At 43.3% G+C, this 24,174-nt stretch overlaps 1 protein-coding gene and 1 non-coding gene across 2 annotated transcripts in view; both read left to right on the forward strand.

Annotated features, from left to right (window-relative positions):
* SGK1 (serum/glucocorticoid regulated kinase 1) overlaps positions 1-24,174 on the forward strand; it is a 155,480-nt gene that overhangs the window by 7,151 nt on the left and 124,155 nt on the right. The window lies entirely within an intron of this gene.
* On the forward strand, positions 1,645-1,782 carry LOC114809796. The gene has a single exon (XR_003757572.1). It is a non-coding gene; the product is annotated as a small nucleolar RNA SNORA7 (small nucleolar RNA).

Here is a 24,174-nt window from a genome sequence, read left to right on the forward strand (position 1 = left end):
GTGACTTTGGAAAAGTATTTGTCTCTTGGTATAGCTCTTGCCCCAGGGTCCCTTGGTAGGTGCTTTCTAAATATAAGTAAAGACAAACAGCAAAACATGGCAATCCAGGAAATAATCAGGTGATCTCATGTCAAGGTACATGAATGAGGACATCTGCAGGTTTGCCTAGATGTTTTCTTTGCTGTCTCCAACTGGAGCAGCTTGGCATATCTGTTCTCAGAGTCATTTAGGTTAAGGGCTTTGGTTTGTCAGGGGCTTTCTAGACAGCAGATCTCACAAGGTGAATGATTTCTCAATACACTTTGAGCCTACCTCCCAGCTGAAAATCTCTCCTTCAATCAGAACAGATTGTGAAATCAGTCTTGCCTCCGACTTGGTTCTGATCTTGACCTCTTTGTGAGAAGTGCTGCCACCAGCAGCAAGACCACATTTAGATTCCTCCTTAAAGGGAAATATCTTCCTTCAACCTACCTTCTCTCTTCTCTGGCAGCACCCAGCTTGCACTTTTCGCTCCTTCCTTGGTAATCCCCTAACTCGTTCTCATTTACAACTCTTCTATTTCCAACCAATTGCTACTGACTTTCCCATCCCCTCAAATCTGCAAATCTTCGACCTTCCCTCCTGTCAGTAAAGCCACCTCCTCCAAGAGACATTCCCAGATTAATCCTTACCTCCCTGGTCATATCAGTTTATTTCCTATTTGCCAGTTTTCTATAGTCTAACCTAGGATCTTATTCTTTAATCGATGTAACATTTTGGCTACTTGCATCTTCCCCACTAAGTTCTAAGCTATTTGAGGGCTGGGGCTCTTTCATTTCTTTTGTAAGCTCCCAATTGTTTAGGACAAAGTTCTACCCACAGTAGGTGCTGAATAAATGCTGTTGAAAAAAATGAATGAACAAACAAAAATAGTCCTCTCAAATTAGGGTGAGCTTTGCTGAATGGCCTCCTACAATAGGCAGTGCAGGAAAAGGATCTGAGGGCAATCTTAAAGCAAGTGTCAATTAATCAGAAATGTTATTGAGCACTTACTGCACACAGATCACTATTCTCCACATTTGAGAGAATACAGCAGAAGGAAATGGCACGGCTCCCGACCTCAAGGAGCTTCCAATATAAACCTATAAACCTAGTGGGACGTATCAGTGGAAAGAGCCCGGGCTTTGAAATCAGAGGTCATGAGTTCAAATCCCAGCTCTGCCACTTGTCAGCTGTGTGACTGTGGGCAAGTCACAACTTCTCTTTGCCTCAGTTACCTCATCTGTAAAATGGGGATTAAGACTGTGAGCCCCACGTGGGACAACCTGATTCCCCTGTGTCTACCCCAGCGCTTAGAACAGTGTTCTGCACATAGTAAGCGCTTAACAAATACCAACATTATTATATAGGAAATGGAAAGGAAGCTGACAGGAGGGTAGGCTCAGTGGCAATGCTTCAGCTTTTGTTTTTTATTGGTATTTAAGCACTTACTATGTGGGAGGCACTGTACTAAGCAGTGGGGTAGATACAAGTTAAACAGATTGGACACAGTCGCTGTCTTACATGGAGCTTAAAGTGTTAATGTCCATTTTATAGATGAGGTTACTGAGGCCCAGAGAAGTGAAATAATAATAATTATTATTATTGTTAAGGTACTTGTTAAGCTGCCTCTCAGGGTCGCACCTGGGGAGTTTCCAGTACTCCAGCAGTCTCGACTATGGGAGGAAGAGTCAAGAAGAGGCCTACCCATTCTATTCCTAGCTTGGCCAGTGGCTAGCGAGTAGAAGGCAATCTACGACAAGTCAAAACTCACCTGTGCTGGGCAGCAGTAGCATGGGAGAGAGTCGAGGGCAGAGTCTTGTTTACTGTGCGGAAGGATGCAATGGCAAACACTTCTGTATTTTTACCAAGAAAATTATCTGGATACACTACCAGAACAACTGCAGATGGGGTGGGGTGCTCTGGGAGAGATGTGTCCCTGGCATCACTATGGGTCGGAGATGACTCGACAGCATAAGACAAGACTTATTAAGTACTTACTATAAGCCGTGCACTGTTCTAAACACTGGGGTAGATACAAGTTAATCAGTTTGGATACGGTCCCTACCCCACATGAGTTTCACAATCTTATTCCCATTTTACAGATGAGGTAACTGAGGCACAGAGAAGTTAAGTGAAATGCCCAAGGTCACATAGCAGATATGAGGTGGAGCTGAGAACAGAACTAGAACCCAGGTTCTTCTGAATCCCAGACACATACTCTATCCACTAAGTCACACTGCTTCTAATGATTGATGTAATTGTTAAGTGCTTACTATGTGCCTGGCACTGTACTAAGCACTGGGGTAGATACAAGATAACAGGTTGGGCACAGCTCCTGTCCCACAAGGGGCTCACAGTCTCAATCTCCATTTTACAGACAGGGTAGCTGAGGCACAGAGAAGTGAAGTGACTTGCCCAAGGTCCCACAGCAGACAAGCAGCAGAGTCAGGATTAGAACCCACAACCTTCTAACTCCCAGGCCTGTGCTTTATCCATTATGCCATGCTGCTTCCCATAATTATCGGACTTGTTAATGACTCACCAAAGGTCACCCAAGTGGCAAAGCCAGGATTAGAATCCAGGCCCTTCTGACTCCTAGGCCCATGCTCTATCCACTAGGCCACACTGCTTCTGCTTCTGTGTTGTCCTCCAAGATCGGGATTCACCAAAGCTGAATCTCCTCTCCGTTATCTCCCTGTAACCAAGGAGTCTTTCCCTTGAGTGAGCAGGACTCCAGATGTCTTCCACTGGGAAGAAGGAAAGGCTGTCCAAATCATGAAGGCAACTGTTCCATGCTCCCCGAGCCAACTATGTAGAGCCCTTGCTCACTGGGAGGGACCCATTAGGACAAACGGAGTGAGGCCATCCCTGCAACGGGCCTATGGATGGCATGGTCCTGCCCCATCACCCTATATCTACCAGATGGAAAGTCGTGTTCTGTTCAACATATCCATCCTCCGATGGGAGCGGCTCCACTCCCCAGACTATCATATCTCCCTTTCTCTGTTATAATAATAATAATAATAATAATAATAATAATGTTGGTATTTGTTAAGCGCTTACTATGTGCCGAGCACTGTTCTAAGCGCTGGGGTTGACATAGGGGAATCAGGTTGTCCCACGTGGGGCTCAGAGTCTTAATCCCCATTTTACAGATGAGGGAACTGAGGCACCGAGAAGTTAAGTGACTTGCCCACAGTCACACAGCCGACAAGTGGCAGAGCTGGGATTCGAACTCATGAGCCCTGACTCCAAAGCCCGTGCTCTTTCCACTGAGCCACGCTGCTTCTCTATGTCCTTCTTAAAATACAGCTACCAGATCTGCCCATATTATGCCTGGGGTGGACCATCCAGATTTTTCTGCAGTAAAACTCTGATTTTTCTTTTTGATGCCCTTCCTGATGAGGCCCACTTAGAGCAGGCTGTCTTCCCATATTCTGCACTGCCGTGGGGTGAACACCCTTTCCTGCCTTAAAATTCTGCCAGGCCTAAAAGCCACGGTGCTGATACCACTGGAGTGGCTCAAACCTTCAATAGGGTTTTTCATATGGAAAACTGCAAATTAAAGCCACACAGAAGCTGCCAGAAAGTCTCATCAGTGCACCCCACCAAAATCTGTCCCAAACAAGTTCCTAAACCTCCTGACACTTTTCTCAGAAGAGTGGTTTAGAAATTTCTCTTGTGTTACTCTCATGCAGGTCTTCTTTTCTTCCCATGGCCCCGAGCATCACCCAAAGCTGAGGGTGCCTGAGGGAAATGGGATCATGTGTTTATATTGGGTTGAAGGGGAGATTATTTTGAATAGGCGATAAAGACACTCCAGAAGCCCAGTCCCACCAAGCATGAGGAAGTGTAGCTCTCACATCTCGGTGACTGCCGAAACTCCCTCTCCCTGTTTCCACCTACCACAGTGCAGAAAGGCAGCCCGGGGCAGTGGACTTGCCAGAGCTGGGCAGTACCAACTGAATGGGGCATGGCGATGGAAATAGCGGGACTGGAGACAGTCGGCACAGAGTGAAGACACATTATGTACCAATTCCCAGAAAGCCCCAAACTAAAATGTATCAAACAGAGTAGAAAGCCCAAGAGAATGGTGTGAGAATGCAACAAAAAAGAAAGCAAGAAAAGATGAATGGAAAAACTGTAAAACTCTTGCAATGTTTACTGAAGTTTTTGCTTGCCACAAAAGAATGCCTTTTAAAATCAAGCTAATGCCTTGGGCCTGTCTCATTTTCACAGCTCTTTTGCATTACAGGGGGAAGGATGGGTAGAAAATGATTTTAGTAAAGATTGGTCTCTTTAGTTGGCTGTCATCTTCCATCATCTTGTTCTTTTCTCAAACTCTCCTCCTAGTTTGATATGATTTCTTCTTGAGGGTTGACTTTCACCATCTGATTAAGTTACACATTACATCACCAATCTTTATTCTATATTTATTTCAAGGTAGGGCAAATGTGTTCTGAGATATCTCAGCCTACAGACACAAAGCAAGAGCAAAGAAAAGGACACAAGTGTCCTGAAACCCAGCCCCTTCCCCTAATGAAGCAAACCTCCTCCCAGTGATGTGAAACCTCATTTTCCAAAATGCCTCATCTATAACTTCAGATGGGTACCTTTAAAAGGACTGTGTGTGTGTGTGTGTGTGTGTGTGTGTGTGAGAGAGAGAGAGAGAGAGAGAGAGAGAGACACCAATCTGGAACATTTTAAGAAGAAAAGTTATGCCAAAGAGTTGTCCAGAAAGAGAACGCTCTTCCAGTTACTGGGGCTCAGAGACAGACAAACAGACAACACTCCTTTGGAGTTTAGAAACCACATCCTCCATCTGCAAGAAGGTTTTCAGCTTAGAAGAATTCTATGGGAAATACACCTGACAATGTGGACTGAGGATGCAGAAAGTGGGCTTCAGAAGAGGCAGATGAAGGGCTATTAATCAGTAGTCACCTTCATAAATAGAAAGAGTCCATAACTGAAAGAGGCCAGGGAAAGATGAATGAGGCCCTGTCTCTGTTTTGATCTGGCTGGCGCCTTACGCATGAGCTTAAAATTGTAAAAAATATATCTTACTTCAGGATTGGATTATTCCAGATGTTATCTGACTCTTTTTTTTTCCTGGGGGACAGTAGTGTTAGGGAGGAAACAGAGAGTGGAGATCAAGAACAGTTGCAGTCAGCTCTGGAGTTCTAACTCCACCAACCCAAGTAACATCTCTCATGAAGTCTCCAATTCCTCCCTCCCTCCCTCATTCCAGGAATTGTCCTCAGAGCCAGGTGTACAGGCACAGGTGGTACTTACCTTCATCTTGCCACAATAATCTAATCGTGTGCCCAATTTTTTTCTGAAGGCGCTCCAGAGAGTAACCAATGAACTAGTTGTGGAACCTGTAAATCCTGAAATCTGTAGCTTGTTTCCAAAAAATAGTGACAAAATGTGTACGCTTGAAAAGACTGTGAAAAGTTACCTTTCTAAGCTGTCTGCAGTAGATTTCCTTTTCCTCGCTGCTTCTCATGCTCAGAGGTATTGTTCAGAAGGTATCTGGGAAGCAGGAAGAAAGGGATGTGCTCTTACATGCATTTGCATTAGGTCATTGTTAATGCATCTTTAGTTAATGTTAAATAATTCAAAACCTGCAGGCCAAAAGTTCTGAACTGTAAGCTCCTCATGGGCTGAAGTCACATCTACCAACTCTGTTATATTGTACCTTCCCGAGTGCCTAGTACAGTGCACACAGTAAGCGCTCAATAAATGTCATTTATTGATTGATTGACCTTGCTTAACCCTGGGATTACTTCAGAGGTCTACTGGGAGGTATAGCCACGATGGTAGACAAGGAGGATGGATAAAAGAAAATGGGAAGCCCAGAAAGAAACTGCAGTGGCATCAGCAGCAGGTGAGAAGAGAGTGTTTTGCTCATTGCAGTATGCTTTAAGACTTGCAGGATGGCTTAGTGGAAAGAGAGTGGGCTTGGGAGTCAGAGGACGTAGGTTCTAATCCTGACTCCACCACTTGTCTGCTGTGTGACCTTGGGCAAGCCACTTAACTTCTCCGGACCTCAGTTACCTCATCTGGAAAGTGGGGATTAAGACTGTGAGCCTCCCGTGGGGCAGCCTGATTATCTTGTATCTACCCCAGAACTTAGAACAGTGCTTGGCACATAGTAAGCACTTAACAAATACCTAAATTATTATTATTATGCAGGAATAATTTTCTCTTGTCCCCTTTTTTCAGCTCCAGCAGAAGCACAACCTGGCTCTGATGAGCCTTTCTGTCATGACACATGATGAGAAGGGGAATAAGAGGATGGAGAGAAAAAAGTCTATTTTGAGGAGGGAGGCAGGCCTACGGGAGATGTGCATAATTAGAGCTGTGGGGAGGAGGGAATGTGGGGAGGAGGGATTGGTAGATTATGGGGACAGGAATCATGTCTTTTACTCTAACGTGTAAACTCCTTGTGGGCAGGGAATGTGTCTACCAACTGTGTATTGTAGGCCATCAAGCACTTAGTATAGTGCTCTGCACATAGTAAGCACTCAGTCTCTCAAGACTTTATCAGTCAATCATATCTGAGTGCTGTGTGCAGAGCGCTGAACTAAATGCTTGGGAGAGTACGATCAAACAGAGTTGGTAGACACGTTTCCTGCCCACAAGGAGCTCCCTAGTATAATGCACATAGTGGGTGTTCCACAAATACTGTTAATTCATTAATGGATGTGTACATCAGGTAAAACATGAGACCCCCTGATGTAGGATATGATTGCAGAATACTACACATTATTTTAACTCTTTAAGCTCCACTCCTCTTCTCTCCCCTCTCCGCCCCCAACTTAGAATGGAAAAACAACAGCAAACATTTGTTTAAAAAGAATACACCAAATGAATGTACACAATTAGCTTCCTTTACACCTTCTGACCTCAACTTCAGCCCAGAGGTTTAAGGAAGCAAAAGATACCAATATTTTGTTGTGCTAATCATTCAACCTTAGGATTTGGAAAGGTGCAGGGTTATTAATAACCGGATTCAGTACAATGTTCTAAACAGGGAGTACTATTAATGATCAATATTGAGAGTTTATGAGATAGAGATAAATGCCTCTAACATGATTTAATGCCATTATGCTGAGTGCACTAAACTCTATGAATAAATCATATCTCCGCAGTCAGCCTTGCTACAATTAGCAGGTGCTAAAGGTTAATGAGAAAAATGACATGGCCAGTGGGTGATGGGTAAATGTGGTGGAGTTATGCTACCTGCAGGGTTTCGTCATCTATCTTAGTGAGTTAGACATAGATAATAGGTGAGCAATTCCTGTGTGCCAAGTTCCGTGTTGAGTGCTGGGTTAGACATAAATAGAACAGATAAGGTACAGTGCCTTGTTCCAAATGAGAATCACGGTCTGGGTGGAGGTAGACAGATAAAGACGGTAGTAATGCTGGATTGCAGCTACGAACAGCAGAGCCAGTAACCCCAAGATGACAACGTCAAGACAAGTTAAGGGCCAGTATGACCTAGTGGATAAAGCATGGGTCTGGAAGACAAGGATTTGGGTTCTAATCCCAGCTCTGCCACTTACCTGCTGTGTGACCTTGGCAAGCTCTTTCCACTGAGCCACGCTGATGTAACAGTATGACACAGACACCCGGGTTTGGGGAGTCCGAGGTCATGGGTTCTAATCCCGACTCCGCCACTAGTCAGCTGTGTGACTTGGGGCGAGTCACTTCACTTCTCTGTGCCTCAGTTCCCTCATCTGTAGAATGGGGATTCATTCATTCAATAGTATTTATTGAGCGCTTACTATGTGCAGAGCACTGTACTAAGCGCTTGGGATGAACAAGTCGGCAACAGATAGAGACGGTCCCTGCCGTTTGATGGGCTTACAGTCTAATCGATGAAGACTGTGAGCCCCACGAGGGACAACCTGATTACCTTGTATCTACCCTAGGGCTTAGAACAGTGCTTGGCGCGTGGTAAAAATGCCATCATCATCATCAAAATGATTTTACAGTCTAGAGCGAGTTTCAGTGACGGTATTTAGGGCAAGGCCCGAGAAGCCCAAAAGGCAGCAGAAAGCTTGTGGTTTATTCATTCAGTCGTATTCATTGAGCGCTTACTGTGTGCAGAGCAGTGTAATAATAATAGTATAATAATGGTATTTATTAAGCACTTACTATGTGCCAGGCACTGTTCTAAGCGCTGGGGTGGATATAAGCATATGGGGCATATGAGACGTGGGACTCACGGTCTCAATCCCCATTTTACAGATGAGGTAACTGAGGCACAGAGAAATAATAATGATGGTATTTGTTAAGCGCTTACTATGTGCAAAGCACTGTTCTAAGCGCTGGGGGTGATACAAAGTGATCAGGCTGCCCCAGTGGGGCTCACAGTCTTAGTCCCCATTTTACAGATGAGGTAACTGGGGCCCAGAGAAGTGAAGTGACATGCCCACAGTCACACAACTGATGAGTGGCAGAGCCGGGATTCGAACCCATGACCTCCGACTCCCAAGCCCACGCTCTTTCCACCACGCCACGCTGCATCTCTAGAGAAGTGAAGTGACTTGCCCAAGGTCACTCAGCAGACAAGTGGTGGTGCTGGGATTAGAACCTATGACCTTCTCACTCCCCGGCCCATGTTCTATCCACTGTGCCATGCTGCTTCTCTAAGCAGCTGTACTAAGCGCTTGCTTTATTTGAAATGTACATCGCCTTGATTCTATTTAGTTGCCATTGTTTTTACGAGATGTTCTTCCCCTTGACTCTATTGCCATTGTTCTCTTCTGCCCGTCTCCCCCGATTAGACCGTAAGCCCGTCAAACGGCAGGGACTGTCTCTATCTGTTGCCGACTTGTTCATTCCAAGCGCTTAGTACAGTGCTCTGCACATAGTAAGCGCTCAATAAATACTATTGAATGAATGAAAAGTCACTTTACTTCTTTGTGCCCCAGTTACCTCATCTGTAAAATGGGGATGAAGACTGTAGGCCCCATGTGGGACAGTGACTGTGTCCAACCTGATTGACTTGGACTTACCCCAGAGCTTAATAGAGTGCTTGGTACATAATAAACACTTAACAAATACCATTTAAAAAAAAGAGATAAAGAATGGATCTTGGAGGTGGGGGAATCCTGCGACTCCCCACCGCCCCTCTAGACTCTGAGCTCATTGGAGACAGGGAACATGTCTGTTTCTTGTTATAGTGTACTCTCCCAAGTACACTATAGTACAGTGCTTTGCACACAACAAGCACTCAATAAGTATGATTGAACTAAACTGCTCCAGGTGAATTGTCCTGAATTATAGCATTTCCCTTTCTAAAGATTGTGATGTGGTGTTGAGGGAGGCTGGTCCCTGTTGTGGCCACAGCGAATGGGGGTTCCAGTTCACTGGTATCTTCAGGATCTGGGAAAGGTTGGTCTAGTATTGGCCAGTCTTAAGGATCCCCCGAGCCATGTGTGATTCAGCCTCTGCTCACTTACTTCTCTACAGGCAACAGGGCTTCCAGCTCACAGGTTCCTGCAGCTCCGGGAGAAGCTGGGATTGCAATCACAGGCTTCCCAACATCCTCAACGTTAGAAAGGCCTTGCACTGCTCCTTAATCCTCCCACATCCCCTTAACCTGATTTCCTCCAGGACTTGGCTGTAAGATATAGTGATAGTAACTTATACCCTTGTGAGTGGGGGCAAAAAGGGCTAGAGAACATAAGGGATAAGCAATACCAAAGTAGGTTAGTTGACAGTGGCAACCAAAACGTTAGCGGAATGGTGTGATGGTTAGCCTCTTTGATGTCCATCTGCCTATTAAAGAATGGACAACCTAGAATTCCTAATCTTACTCTGTCGCCATTTTTCCTTCCAGAAACTCATTATGGCACTTTTCTTCAGTACCTTAGCTAAACCCCTTTTTGATCTGACATTTTTGGTCTGCCAGACTTCCTGGAAAACAAATTCCAAATGACTGTCACCTGCTGTGTGAAGAAGAGTTCATGGCATTCATCACCTTCTAGCTTCAGTTGTTTCCCTACTAGTTTGGGGGCTGTGGGATTTGGCGAAAGCAATTTTACGTTGGCCTCATCCAGCTCTTCATGATTTTCTTGATCATGTCTTCCCTCTCATGTATTATTCCAACCTGAATCATTTCAGGCTATCCTCCTTTTATGGGCTTGAGAGGGAAGTTGTTCCTGCTTTTTTTCTCCCAAGACCTTTCTTTATCTCTGGGGTGAGGCTACCATTCTGGGCTAGTTTGACTTCAGCCAGGAAAGCAGCATGGCGTAATGGAAATAACAAAGGCCTGAGAGTCAGAGGCCCCTGGTTCTAATCCTGGCTCTTCCGCTTGTCTGCTGTATGGCTTTAAGAAAGTCACTTCACATCTCTGTGCCTCAGTTACCTCATCTGTAAAATGGGGATTGAGACGGTGAGCCCATGTCTGTGTCCAAACTGATTAGTTTATATCCACCCCAGGACTTCATATAGTGTCTAGCACATAGTAGGCACTTATCAAATGCCAATAAAAAATCCAGCAGTTTCTAGGAAAATGTAGGTTTCAACATGGGAAACACTGGAAATCTGAGAAGAAAAACTCAAGGGAGATACAGTGAAAGGTGACAAATAGTAGAGGAGAAATGAGTTGTGCAAGGTGTCACTGAATGAACGGCTGCACTTCAGGTCTATTTGGTTCTGGTGTGATAACTATTTAGAACTTGCAACTAATAATCAGAGAATTGTGAACTTATGATTAATCAGTGCTTTGAGTTTAAATTCAGACATTAAAGGTTTCTGATCACCTAGGCCTCTGTAGTCAGTGTAAATGAAGTGCAAGTTACTCATTTCCCAAAGAACAAAATAGTCCATTCCAAGTGTAATTTAGCACAGAAGGGTTCACTCACCCTTGACATTTTTCCTCACAGAGAGCCTATTCTCTAGGTGGGCACAGAACCAGGGGTAATAGTCAATTGTATTTAGTGAGCACTTACTGTGTGCACAGCACTGTACTAAGCATTTGGGAGAGCACAATATTACAGACACATCCCCTGCCCACAACAAGTTTACAGTCTAGTAATACTCAGGTAATGAGGTGAGTCAAAACTTCCTTGTCTAACCCTCCCTGTTGCCCCCTCCTCTTCCATGATACCCCCTCCCACCCTCACAAGCAACTCTCATGTTCTGGATCAAAAGCTCACTGTGGGCAGGGAACAGGTCTAGCATATCTGCTGAATAGTTTCCCAAATGCTTAGTACAGCACATGGTAGGGGCTCAATAAATACCAATGATTGATTCTGGGTTTCAATATGACACTGCTGACTTTGTGAGGTTTTTTTTTTTTAATTAATGAGCATAGCTGATAAAACCAATATAAGTTCAGTGCAAAACTCACAATCCTTCTCACAAATCTCAGGCTTAGAAAGACTGCACCTTGTATCAATGTACACTTAGTTGCCTAAATGCACAAACAAACAAAACCTCCAAAACTCTAGCTCTTCAGGACAGGGGACTTCATCAAGCATCACAGTCTAGTGGTTAGAACACAGACCTGGGAGTCAGAAAGACCTAGGTTCTTATCTTGACTCTGCCACTTGTCTGCTGTGTGACCTTGGGCAAATTACTTAACTTCTCTGTGCCTCAGTTATCTCATCTGTAAAATGGTTAATAATAATAACAGTGGTATTTGTTAAGTGCTTACTATGTGCAGTGCACTGTACTAAGCGCTGGGGGAATACAAAGTGATCAGGTTGTCCCACGTGGGGGGTCACAGTTTTAATCCCCATTTTCCAGATGAGGTAACTGAGGCCCAGAGAGGTTAAGTGTCTGGCCCAAAGTCACACAGCTGGTAAGCGGCAGAGCCTGGATTAGAACCCATGACCTTTGACTCCCAAGCTCGGGCTCTTTCCACCGAGCCATGCAAGTCTGCGAGCCCCCTGTGTCCAACCTGATTAGTTTGTACCTACTCTAGAGTTTAGTCTAGTGACTGGCACATAGTAAACACTTAGCAAATGCCATATTTTTTAAAAAGCCAGGACAAAGCAGTAGTGGGGCGGGGGAATGGCAACTCCTGGGAATGGCAGCACAGTTTATTGGAAAGAGCACAGACCTGGGAATCAGAGGACTGGGGTTCTCATTATCTGCTGTATGACCTCAGGCAAGTCAATTAAATGATCTGTGCTTCAGTTTCCTCACCTGTAAAGTGGAAATTAAATACCTGTTCTGCTTCCCACTTAATAATAATAATAATTATTATGGTATTTGTTAAGTGCTTACTATGTGAAAAGCACTCTTCTCACTTAGATAGTGAGTCCTATGTGGGATGGGGACTGTGTACAACCTAATTATCATGCATCTACTACAGCATTTAGTGCAATGTCAGACCCATAGGTAAGTGCTGAATAAATGCCACAGTTATTATTATTGGAAGAGGAAGCTGTGGCATTTACCAGCCCCAATACAGAGGTGGTTGCTGTGGCTGTCTAATCCAGAAGCTACCATTCACCCCGTGAAACACCTGGCCCATTGCCAAGGCTGCCACCTTTTCACGTATGGATTATTTCTAATGTATTAATCAACAGGATTCACTGAGCACCTACTGAGAACTGCATGATACAAAGATTAGGAGGGTACAATGGAAGTAACATGTGTTCGCCATCTGATAGGAGGAGACAGAGAAAAATTAATTATCCAAAAATGGGAGCCAGAGGAAGAACAGTGACATTCTAGCATGAAATAATACCAAAATAGTACTAGTAGTGTTATTTGTGGAACAACCACTTGGTAGAGTGCACTGTACTAGGTGCTTGAGAATAACAGAGAAAAGAAATGGCATGTTCCCTCCCCACAAAGAGCTTACCACTTTAATAGGAGAGACAGAAATGCAAACATTTACAAGTTGAACTAGGCTGTAAGCTCGTCGTGGGCAGGGAACATGTCTACCAACTCTGTTGTATTATACTCTCCCAAGAGCTTAGTACAGTGCTCTGCACACACTAAGTGCTCAATCAACACCACTGATTAATTACAGTAGAGTGTCTATATATAAGGTTGAGGATGGGTATGATTAAGCTCATAATTAATACTATTAATAATGGCATTTGTTAAGCACTTACTATGTATCAAGCACTGTTCTAAGCATTGGGGTAATCAAGTTGAATGCAGTTCCTGTCCCACATTGGGCTCACAGTCTTCATCCCCATTTTAAAGATGAGGTAATTTAGGCACAGGGAAATTAAGTGACTTGCCCAAGGTCACACAGCAGACAAGTGGTGCACCTGGGATTAGAACCCAGGTCCTTCTGTCTTCAAAGACCATGCTCTATCCACTAGACCATGCATAATTGCTAGGATTGGTTGAAGAGTCGATATGTCTTAGAGAGAGGCAAGGCTCAGGATGCGGGATAATTAATCACAGAAGGTCTGTTGGAGGAGTTGGGATTTGGGGAGGGCTTTGAATGTGAGAAGAGCTGTGGTCTGGCAGATCTGGGGAGAGAGGGAGTTCCATGCGGAAGGGAGAGTGTGGATAAGGGGAACAATGCCAGAGTCGAAAGCAAGGTTCAGTAAGAAGATTGGTTTGGGAGGTGTGGAGGAGAGCGAGATGGTGAAGAGAGCAGAGAGATAAGGTGGGGTACGTTGGTGGAGATCTGACTTGTACATTCCAAGCGCTTAGTACAGTGCTCTGCACATAGTAAGTGCTCAATAAATACTATTGAATGAATGAATGAATGAACCAGTTGTGAGCTCTTGCTTGATGCATAGAGAAACCAGAGCCAGTGGGGGTTGAGATCACTGCTAAGCAGCTGTTTGGATATCCTATTTTCATCCTTGAGAGCAGCATGGCCTAGTGGATTGAGCACGGGTTTGGGAGTCAGAGGACCTGGGTTCTCATCCCAGCTGCCCCATTTGTCTGCTCTGGGACCTTGGGCCAGTTGCTTCACTTTTCTGTGCCTCAGTTCCCTCATCTGTAAAATAGGGGTAAGACTGTGAACCGTATATGGGTCCAACCCAGTTGTCTCGTATCTAACTCAATGCTTAGAACAGTTTCTGGCACATAGCAAACACTTAACAAATACCATCATCATTATCATTATTATCCTTTCTCTTCACATTTCCCATACAGTGAAGCTTTGTTGGAGCAAGCATGGCATCAAATGCCTACTGATTTTTGACATGACATAAATCTTCTAAATGCTTGTCAGGCTTCCCTGTTTCCTGTTTGTTCCACCAATATGCAACGTATTCTTCTTGCTCCTAATACAGTGAACTGCATTAGTTCTTGATGTTCATTAGTGCCCAGTCAACAGGGTATTTTCACGTGAAACAGTATGGCTCAGTGGATAGAGCTCGGGCCTGGGACCTGAGTTCTATCCAGGCCCTGCCACTTGTCTGCTGTGTGACTTTGGACAGCTCACTTCACTTCTCTGCACCTCAGTTACCTCATCTGCAAAATGGGGATTAATACTGGGAGCCCCACGTTGGACAGGGACTGTGTCCAGTGTGATTAGCTTGTATCTACCCCATTGCTTAGTAGACTGCCTGGCAAGTAATAAGCTCTTAGGAAATGCCATAAGAAAAAAAGTACATCCTTACTGCTGAGCCAAATTTTAAATTCCAGCCGGAGATTAAATTCTTGCTAAGCATTCTCATCTTCATCTCCTATCTCTTTCGCCAAGCTGGCTTCAGGCTTCTATTCTGACCACTTGTGAGGTCCCCCAGGAGCTTTGCTGTTTTGCAACCGCCACGTCTCTCCTACGGACTATTCCTTAGCAACCTCCCAAGAGAATAGCAGGCTCATATCTTTGCTCAGTGTTTTACCTTATTCCTAGAATCTTGGGCATCTACAGTAAACAAGATCTCCCTAAGAGATTTGAGGCCAGGGCAACCACTGTTTGCATCCGAGCAAGAGCTCAGCTGTATTGCTGAAATGACATCTGAGGGCATTATTTTCACCCCTTCTTCTACAGCCTATTTGTTGTTGGGTTTTTTTTAACTTTCCCTATTGCAACCCCATACCATAAAGTTCAACATCTTGCACAAAATGCTGTGTAGTGAGCGTCTGTGATTAGAACACTGTGCAGTGATGATTATATTTGTTAAGCACTTACTATGTGCCAGGTCCTGTACTAAGCAAATTGAGTTAGATTCAGTCCCTGTGTCAGGTGGGCTCCTAGTCTCCATCCCCATTTTACAGATGAGGTAACTGAAGCATAGAGAAGTGAAGTTACTTGCTCAGGGTCACACAGCAGACAAGTGGAGTAGCCGGTTTAAGAAACCATGACCTCTGACTCCCAGGGCTGTTCATTCATTCATTCAATAGTATTTATTGAGCGCTTACTATGTGCAGAGCACTGTACTAAGCGCTTGGGATGAACAAGTCGGCAACAGATAGAGACAGTCCCTGCCGTTTGACGGGCTTACAGTCTAATCGGGGGAGACGGACAGACAAGAACAATGGCACTAAACAGCGTCAAGGGGAAGAACATCTCGTAAAAACAATGGCAACTAAATAGAATCAAGGCGATGTACAATTCATTAACAAAATAAATAGGGTAACGAAAATATATACAGTTGAACGGACAGGTACAGTGCTGTGGGGATGGGAAGGGAGAGGTGGAGGAGCAGAGGGAAAAGGGGAAAATGAGGCTTTAGCTGCGGAGAGGTAAAGGGGGGATGGCAGAGGGAGTAGAGGGGGAAGAGGAGCTCAGTCTGGGAAGGCCTCTTGGAGGAGGTGATTTTTAAGTAAGGTTTTGAAGAGGGAAAGAGAATAGGCTGTGCTCTATTACACCGTGCTGCTTCTCACATGAACTTGGGATTCCAATGAACTTGGGATCATAAACTAATCATAAAAGTCCTGGTTCCTGCCTTTGAGAAATTTACAACATAATGGTGGGGTTAGACCAACAAATGATATGCAAATAAGATGAAGTATTGAATATGTATACCAATTCTCTGCACTTATATATGTATAAACACATACATTCATGTGCTTATTTTTCTTCTTATTATTATTAATCGTATTTACTGAGTGGTTACTGTGTGCAAAACACTAAACTAAGCACTTGGGAGAGTGTTTGAGTGGCTTTTGGATTGGCATGAATTAGAGTGTGGGGATTCAATCAATCATATTTTTTGGGTGCTTATTGTGTGCAGAGGACTGTACTAAGTGCTGGGGAAATTTTGATACAATAGATTTGACAGAAGTGATTCCTTCCCACAAGGCGCTTACAGTCTCCAATTTATTCATTAAAATAAATTATAGAGAGGGGAAATAGAGTTTAAGGATACGAACAGCCAGGTGACACAGAGGGAAAGGTGGGCAGAGGAAATGAGGGCTTAGTCAGGAAAGGCTTCCTGGAGGAGATGGGATTTTAGGAGAGCTACGGATAGTGGGAGAGCTGCTGCCTGAGTCTACCAATTTATATTTTTAGCTGTCTCTTTTCATTTCACCTCTTTATTCTTTCAGTGGTCCTCTGTTTTGTTTGATTACTAGTCGCATCCACCTTGCTTCTTTAGCTTGCAAGGATCTTCCAATTCAATGGGGATATCTGGCAAGCACAAGTGTCTGGAGCATATAAACAATTTTCCAAGATGTCCTTAAGGATTCTTTCTTTTGCACAGAAACATCAGCAAGTGACCCTCTACTGATTCTACTCTATCTCTCTCTTTTTTTTTCAATTAGCCCATAAAAATCCAGGTAATGTGAGGTAAACCTCTAATGTTCTCGCTATAGTTTTATTTAATGGGATTTACTCAAAGTCAAGTGGAGTTTTGCTTTGGAAAAGATGGAAGAACAGGCCACAAGGGAATGGATGTTGTTTGACTATTTTAACATGCAGCACATCCTCTCCCAGTGAAAAGGAAAGACCCCTAAAGCGAGCAGACAGAGGCTTTAGACACTAGAGTCCTTTTGGGTACCAGTAGGTCAATCAGTCACGGGTATTTGAGTGCTTACTCTGTGCAGAGCACTGTACTAAGCATTTGGGAGAGTACATTATAACACAGAATCGGTTTGCCCAGAATAGATCCATTTTAATCATAATTTGCAGGATCTAAAAATACTGATGTTGATAAAATCAGTTCCTTAATCCCTTCGGTAGAGTAATGTATTAAACTGCATAATGTCAACCTGTGACCCAACCCTGGTTCCTCAGGATGTAGCAATAACTCCCTCAGGGACCATGGAGAAGAAGGAAACTTTCTCTCTCTCCTCAATTTTTCCTCCACAGGAAACAGGATCAGATTTGCTTCAAAATGGAGGATTCCTGTCGAACTGGCCAGGGTCTGCTGCTCTCCACTCATAGCAGTGATAAAGGGTCAGGGGTGGGCAGAGTCGTGGCAACCATGCCATTCCTGCCTCGGGCACACCCTGCATGGCCTAGTGGATAGAGCATGGTCCTGGGAGTCTGCCATATGTCTGCTGTGTGACCACGGGCAAGTTACTTTACTTTTCTATGCCTCAGTTACCTCATCTGTAAAATGGGGTTTAAGATTGAGCACCCCATATGGGACAAGGACTGTGTCCAACCTGATTAGCTTGTGTCTACCCCAGTGCTTAGAACAGTACTTGACATATAATAAGTGCTTATCAAATACCATTATCATCATTATCATCACAGATGGCGCTTCACGCCCCCAGTTCAGTAGTAGCCTAGGAGGAGAGGTTCTGGGGAAATATTAGAATGGAGCAGAATATTTCCCAACCCTCTTTCTGTTCACTCCTCCTCAGTCCACCACAGGTATGTTCTATGAAGACCAGTGACTTATCGGCTCTCTCCTTCATGTTGTAACCGTTCTCCTCTCCCACTACACCCCAGCTTTAACTCTTCATTCTTTTGAAGCTATCCTACTTGTTATGCCTCACTTTCATTTCTCCCACTCCCAAAGTCTTGCTCGACTCCTCCCAACTTCCAGGAACTCCATCCCCATTCAAATTTGACAACTTACAAGCTCTTTCCATTTTTAAAGACCTTGTAAAATCACATCTCCTTCAATAGGTGATGTCCAGTGACTTCTAATGTTCCTTATTCTTATATTGCTCTTACCTGAACTCAAAAGCTCTCCTAAGCATTTTTATACATATCTTACATAGCCTCTTGCTTAAGCACTATTCCATGGACATATCTCCTTTTCCTTCTTTCTCCTATCTGTAATTATTTTAGCATCCACTCCACCTGCTAGAAGGGAAAGGATCATGCCTATTAATTCTATTAAACTATTCCAAGAAGTGAGTATGGTGCTCTGCATACAGTAAGTGTTCTGTACGATGTACACTAGGTGTTCAATAAATATTACTGATTGACTAACACAATTTTACCTGTGGCAGTCTGCACTGTGTCTAACCTGATTACCGCATATCTAGCTCAGTGCTTAGAAAAGTTCCTGACACATAGTAAGCGCTTAACAAGTAGCATAAGAAAAGAAACTTCACCTAAGTGCTAGATTGAAGCCTTTCCAACTCAGTAAGTACTATCTTGAAGGATCTAAGCAGAATATTTCTATTTTCTGTACTGTAGAAGCAGTGTGGCTCAGTGGAAAGAGCCCGGACCTGGGAGTCAGAGGTCATGGGTTCTAATCCCGGCTCCACCACTGGTCAGCTGTGTAACTTTGGGCAAGTCACTTAACTTCTCTGTGCCTCAGTTACCTCATCTGGAAAATGGGGATTAAGACTGTGAGCTCCGCATGGGACAACCTGATCACTTTGTAATTCCCCCAGCACTTACAACAGTGCTTGGCACATAGTAGGCATTTAACAAATACTACCATGAGTATTATTACCTTCCCAAGTGCTTAGTACAGTGCTTTGCACAGTAAGCATTAAATAAATACCATTGATGATGACGGCCCTTTCTTATGCCACTTCCTCCAGTCTGCAAATTTGTTCTGTTTCTTTCCCTTCCTCTTCTTCCTCTTATTTGCACGGCCTTAATTTAATGTTTAGCTTGTAACATGAATCCCTCAAAAAAGCTGGCACCCCTTCTTCCGTTTTAACTACCTTCATCAAGTGTGAAGACCATGAAGTTGTTCAAGTGCCAAAATGAAATTTCATCTGTCCAGCCTCCTTCAGGATTTTAGCTAGAGGAAATGGTTCCTTCTTGCTGTTACACATGACTGGCTAGGGCATATCTTGCTTTCCATAATGCTCTTGGCATGCTAGCTGGGAAGATACTTTGAAAAATGCTTTTGACTCCTACACCTTCTCTGTTCTGTCTCAAATGTCTTCAGGACATCTTGTGAAGGATACCAGTGTAAACATGGGAGGCAACAAATCCAAAATTCCTCTGTCATACTCCATGAAAGCTATTGGTGCCTGAACTTGTGGGAGGATCTAATGCAGAACAATAAGTCATCACAAGATTTTTCCTGTATTTCCCAAATTTAGGACTTCTATTACAAAGGCTCAGAAAGCATTTATCAGGAATATTAGGAATAAAATCTGGCAGCAGGACTGTTATGATTTGCCTTGCAAAGTTTCTGAGGTTTGAGCCAAAAATACTGCAAGAGGAAAAATAATATTATTTTTATGAGTAACAGATTAAGAATGACTTCATGAAATGGGATTTATTGCTTATAGACTTTTCCTTGTCTGCCATTCGGATTTGTGACCTTAGGACATTTGATAGTCCCCATCCCCAACCCCACAGCACTTACATATATATCTTTAAACCATTTATTGTAAATTCTTTATTTATTTGTATTAATGTCTGTTTTCCCCTCTAGAATGTAAACTTGTTTTGGGCAGGGAGCGGTCTGCTAATTATGTTTTATTGTATTCTCCCAAGCACTTAGTACACTGCTCTGCACATACTAAGCCCTCAATAAATACCATTGATTTCACTGATGAGTTCTGAAGGGAAATAGTTAAAGTGAGAAGAAAAACAACACATGGAATAATTTATGAGCAACACCAACAGGTGTGGAAGAAAAGTGTTTGGTACTGAGCAGCAGACCATCTGCAATTTTATAGGTCACTTAGTTTTGACAGGAATGGGGCTTAGTCCCTTTCACACCAAACCACTGATGGTGTTTTGGTGCGAAGTGAGACAAGTAAAACAGGATACTAAGGAAAATAAGGTTGAATTCTCACTGAAAGGAGAATGTTTATTTAATTGGTAGGCATTGGTTCTGACAGCTGAAAAAGTCCCATGCATGCTATGGGGTTGTAAAACCCACAAAATGACATCATTAAAGAAATTCTTATGTGTCATGTGGTCACCTATGTGTTATGTATCTACTTGTCACCTTGGTTACTTCCTGATCTTCTAAAAATGTCCAGTTAAATATTTTATGATTATTCTAGAAGTTCCTACCTATTGAATATCTTCAGAAATAATTTTTTTTTGCCTTTTTTACAATAATACTTTAAACTTACATAGAGTCTTCAAAGACCTGGAAGAATCAATTATATTCACTGAGTGCTTACTGCATGCAGAGCACTGTACTAAGTGCTTCTGAGAGTACAATACAACAGTTGGTAGCATGTTTCCATCAATGAGTTTACAGTCTAAAGGGGAGATAAGAGTTTCATATGAATGAACAAATTACGGATATGAACATTAAGTACTGTGGGGCTGAGGGAAAGGTGAATAAAGAGTGTAAATCTAAGTGCAAAGGGCAATGCCAGAGGGAGTGGAAGAAGAGGAAATGAGGGCTTAGTCAGGAAGGGCCTCTTGGAAGAGATTTGTTTTTAATAAGGCTTTGAAGGTGGGGAGAATGATTGTTTGTCAGACATGAAGAGAGAAGGCGTTCCAGGCAGGCAGGACATGGGTGAGAGGTCAGCAGTGAATAGACAAGATCGAGGTACAGTGAGTAGTTTGGCATTAGAGGATCAAAGTGTGTGGGCTGGGAGCAAAAGCATCATAGCCTAATGGATAAAGCACAGGCCTAGGAGTCAGAAGGACTTAGGTTTAATCCTTGTGTGCTGTGTGACCTTGGGCAAGTAACTTAACTTCTCTGGGCCTCAGTTGCCTCATCTATAAAATAGGGATTAAGACTGTGAGCCCCATGTGGGAGATGGACTGTGTCCATCCTGATTACTTTATACAGTGCCTGGCACATAGTAAGAGCTTAACAAATGCCATAAAATGAATAAATAAGTAAATACAGGAAAGCAGTGAGGTGAGGAAACAGGGGGCAAGGAGATTGAGTGCCTGGCATAGTGGATAGAACATGGGTCTGGAAGTCAGAAGTCAGTGGAAGATCATGGGTTCTAATACCGGTTCCGCCATATGTCTACTCTGTGACCTTGGGCAAGTCACTTCACTTCTCTGTGCCTCAGTTACCTCCTCTGTAAAATGGGGTTTGAGACTGTGAGCCCCACGTGGGACAAGGGATTGTGTCCAACCCAACTGGCATGTATCCACCCCAGTGCTTAGTACAATGTTTGGCACAAAGCAAACACATAACAAACACAAATATTATTATTACTAGTAGTAAAGCTGATGTTAGGGAGTTTCTGATTGATGTGGAGGTGGATGGACAATCATTGAAGGTTCTTAAGGAAGGAGGAAACACAGACTGAATAGTTTTGTAGAAAAATAATCTAGGCAGCAGCATGAAGTATGGACTGGAGTGGGGAAAGACAGGAGGCAAGGAGGTCAGAAAGAAGGCTGATTCGGTAATAAAGCCAGGATAGGATAAGTGCTTGGATTAACAAGGTAGCAGTTCAAAGTGAGAGGAAATGGCAGATTTTAGTGGTGCTGTGAAGGTTGAACATATAGGATCCAGTAATAGATTGAATATGTGGGTTGAACGAGAGAGAGGAGTCAAGGTTCACACCAAGCTTATGGGTTTGAGAGACACCTAGGATGGTGATGTTGTCTACTGTGATGGGAAAATCAGGGGAAGGACAGAATTTGGATAAGACAAGGAGTTCTCTATTGGCATGTTAAGTTTGAGTTGTCAAGTACGGGGGACATCCAGGTAGAGATGTCCTGAAGGCAAGAGGAAATGAGACACTGCCTAGAAGAAAAGTGATTAGGTTGATAATGTAGATTTGCTAATCATCTGCATAGAGATGTAGTTGAAACGATGGGAGCAAATGAGTTCTCCAAGGAAGTGGGTGGAGATGGAGAATATTAGCGGACCCAGAACTGCGCCTTGAGGGACTCCCACATTTAAAGTATGGGAGGCAGAGGAAGAGCCCACAAAAGAGACTGAGGCTGGGCAGCCTTAGAGCTAAGAGGAGAACCAGGAAAGGATGGTGTCAGTGAAGCCAAGGTTGGATAACGTTTCTAGGAGAAGGGGGTGATTGACAGTGGCAAATGCAGCTGAGGGGTAGAGGAGGATTAAGATGGAGGAGAGGCCATAGGATCTGGCAATATGAAGATCATTTGTGACCTTTGAGAGAGCAGTTTCTGTGGAGTAAAGAGGATGGAAGCCAGATTGGAGAGGATGGAGGAGAGGAAGTGGGGATAGCATGTGTATACAACTCACTCCAGGAGTATGAAGATGAACGGTAGGAGGCAGATGGGGCAGTAAAGTGGAGGGAGCTGTGAGGTCATTTTTGAAAGCAGTGAGGAAGAAGCTATTGGAGAGTGAAAAATTGAAGATGGAGGTCAAGAAAGGAAGAAGGGAGGGGCAACGGCTTTGATAAGGTGGGATAGGGTTGGAGGCAGAGGTGGAGGGGTTGGATTTTGAGAGCAGCCAGGAGATCTCCGCTTGAGATACTGCTGCCAAAGATGGGAGAGTTGAAAAGGGGGCAGGGGGAGGGAGGGGCTGGAGAGGAGCAGGGGAGATTTTAAGGAGAATGATGGTTTCAATTTTTTCAATGAAATACAAGGCCAGGTCAAAGAACCGAAGAAATCTTATACTGCATGGTTTTAGACAGATGCTACAGTTTTATCTTTGTAAGAAAAATGGACCAATCACCCATGATATAAGTAGTGAATAAAGATACATAGCCAATACCTATTCATTCTGGAAAGGCTCCTTCCTTGGGCGTGTTTTAATATATCCTTCTATTTTCTTCTGTACTGTATCATAGAATCTGAGTAATCTATGTCAGTCAAATTAATGTTAACTAGAAAAATAAAATAAATTTGATACATGTATTTTAATAAAAAATTCAAAAGTGCATTAATTACTTGTCATGGATACCCTCTGCCCCATAGGATCATAATTTGAATGGTATTTTCACCCAAGGAGAGCTAAAGACTAAGTACTGGGAAACAGATTGGAACAAAAAGAAAAAGGTAAATTTTACAAATTTGGGATTATTCTGGTTGGCTCCTAGACTACCAAACCAATCATAGAGGTGTACTTTCAGAAGTGATTTTCAAAAATGACTTTTGAAACATATCTGTAGTTGAAGTTGTAAAAATGTATTTTCCCTAATCAATCAATGGTATTTATTGAAAACTTACTTCATGCAGAACACTGTACTAAACTCTTGGGAGAGTACAGTACAACAGAATTAGCAGAAACGTGCCCTGCCCATAACGAGTTTACGATCTGTAATGAAATTATATGAAGTAGAAACTAGAAAGATGGATAATAACTAGGTTTTTTGGGTTGTTGTCGGGTTTTTTATGCTTTGGTATTTCTAAAGTGCTTACTATGTGGCAGGCAGTGTTTTAAACACTGGGGTAGTTACAAACTAATCAGATTGGACACTGTCCATGTCCCACAAGAGGCTCACATTCTTAATCCCCATTTAACAGATGAGTTAATAATAATAATGATGGCATTTGTTCAGTACTTGCTATGTGCGAAGCACTGTTCTAAGCACTGGGTGGGGATACAAGGTGATCAGGTTGTCCCATTTGGGGCTCACTTTCTTAATCCCCATTTTACAGATGAGGTAACTAAGGCACAGAGAAGTTAAGTGACTTTCCCAAAGTCACACAGGTGACAAGTGGTGGAGCTGGGAATAGAAGTCATGACCTCTGACTCCAAAGCCCAGGCTCTTTCCACTGAGCCACAGAGAAGTGAAATGTACCCAGGATCACATAGCAGAAAAATGTCTGAGTCAGGATTAGAACCCAGGTCTTCTGACTCCCAGGCCTATGTTCTTTCCACTAAACCACACTACTTCTTAGATTCTTCATGTTTAGCAACTTCAAAACACCTATTACTTCTAGCTAACAACTAATGATTACAGCTAAAGGTGTTTCTTTTCATATAAGTTAAATCATTACACTTGTCTCAAGCAAGCAGTTGATTATATTATTGTAATTATATA

Source organism: Ornithorhynchus anatinus, chromosome 2 (genome assembly GCF_004115215.2).
Source record: "Ornithorhynchus anatinus isolate Pmale09 chromosome 2, mOrnAna1.pri.v4, whole genome shotgun sequence".
In the NCBI taxonomy this organism is placed as follows: domain Eukaryota; kingdom Metazoa; phylum Chordata; class Mammalia; order Monotremata; family Ornithorhynchidae; genus Ornithorhynchus; species Ornithorhynchus anatinus.